The following is a 1524-nucleotide window of genomic DNA, read 5'->3' on the forward strand; positions in this document are numbered from 1 at the left end:
ATTGGTCATTCCTCCACCTAAAATTTGGATGGTTCTTCCATCCAGGATTGTAAGTACCCGAAAAAAAATTATTAAAAGATTTTTGATATGTATTCATAACATTGGCCTGATCGTGCAAGACTTCCTTGAATGCGGGTATTGTGGGGCAATCAGTGGTGAGATGGTCAGGCATCTCGCAAATCCTACAACACTCGCTGTTATGTTCTATGATCTTAATGGGTTCAATCCTTCTAAGTTCAATTTTCTCTACCTTCCTAGTAAGGGCTGACATTTTAGCCTGAATATCATCCTGAGTACTAAGGTTGTAAAGGCCCCAGTGTCCAATGTTAGTAGGCTTAGGCAAAGATTTATTCACTCTATCCCCTGTATCCCATAATTGTGCAGTCTCTACGAGAGAGTCTAAATAGTCCCATGCCTCATCGGGTTGCTTTTCCAAAAGTAGACCATTGCACATGGTCTCTATAAATTGTTTTAACTGTGGAGACAACCCTTCGTAAAAGAAACTAATGGTTCTCCATGTTTCAAACCCGTGATGAGGACAAGAGAGAAGCAAATCTTTAAATCTCTCCCAGCATTCATAAAATGTTTTATAGTCTTTTTGTTGGAAATTACTAATGTGCCTTTTCAAAAAGTTAGTCCTTTGTGCGGGAAAGAATTTTTTCAAGAATTCTCTTTGCATATCATGCCATGTTCCTAGCGATCTAGGTCTCTAGGAGTTCAGCCATGTTTTGGCTTTATCCTTTAAGGAAAAAGGGAACAAGGTCAATTTAAGGACGTCTTCCGATACATTTGGCTCTCTAAATGTGATGCTAATTTCCTCAAAATTCTTAAGGTGAAGATAAGGGTTCTCGGATTCCACCATGATACTTGAGTAGCAATTGAATTACTCCTCGTTTGATTTCAAAGTGTCCTACATTTTCAGGAATAATCATGCATGAATGTTAACTAGTCCTAGTAGGGTGTAATATTGTCGAAGTGTCATAACTGGAGGTCTACCTTCATCACCATGGTGACTTCCTACATCGTCATCAGTCGTCTCACTAGATCTGAGATTTTGTGAAAGAGTTTCAATATTATGATCTAAGGAATTGTCAAAAGTTTTTCGATATAGACGCCCAGTGCTGTCCCTATTCCAACCTAGCATACAAAGTTTCAGAGTTTATTTATTTATTTATTTATTTTTTAATGATCACCCTTGATATTTTCTTAAAGTTCTTATCAATTTTCAACTAGCAACAAGGGTTAATGAGATATGATAATAATAAAATTCTGATTCTAAAAAAAAAAATTTAAACACAGAAAATTCAAAACAAACAGCAGCAAAGTTTTATATTAATTTAATGATTTTCAAAGTTTTAGAATGTCAATCAGACCGTTCAGATGAAAGAAACATGTGTCCTACACCAGTCGACTAAATTTGACTCCAATCAGACGGTCAATTACTCTGATATCAGAGTTTGATTCAGACTGTGCAGGGAATAAAAAACAGCAATAAAGATTCAATTTTTTTTCTTTTTTTTTCGA

The 1524-nt window shown here is 35.8% G+C and overlaps 1 pseudogene; it reads left to right on the top strand.

Moving 5' to 3' along the window:
- Positions 1-524: 524 nt before the first annotated feature.
- Positions 525-622, top strand: LOC120107679 (annotated as a pseudogene).
- The last annotated feature ends 902 nt before the right edge of the window (positions 623-1524 follow it).

The sequence above is a fragment of the Phoenix dactylifera genome, unplaced genomic scaffold (genome assembly GCF_009389715.1).
Source record: "Phoenix dactylifera cultivar Barhee BC4 unplaced genomic scaffold, palm_55x_up_171113_PBpolish2nd_filt_p 000956F, whole genome shotgun sequence".
NCBI lineage: Eukaryota > Viridiplantae > Streptophyta > Magnoliopsida > Arecales > Arecaceae > Phoenix > Phoenix dactylifera.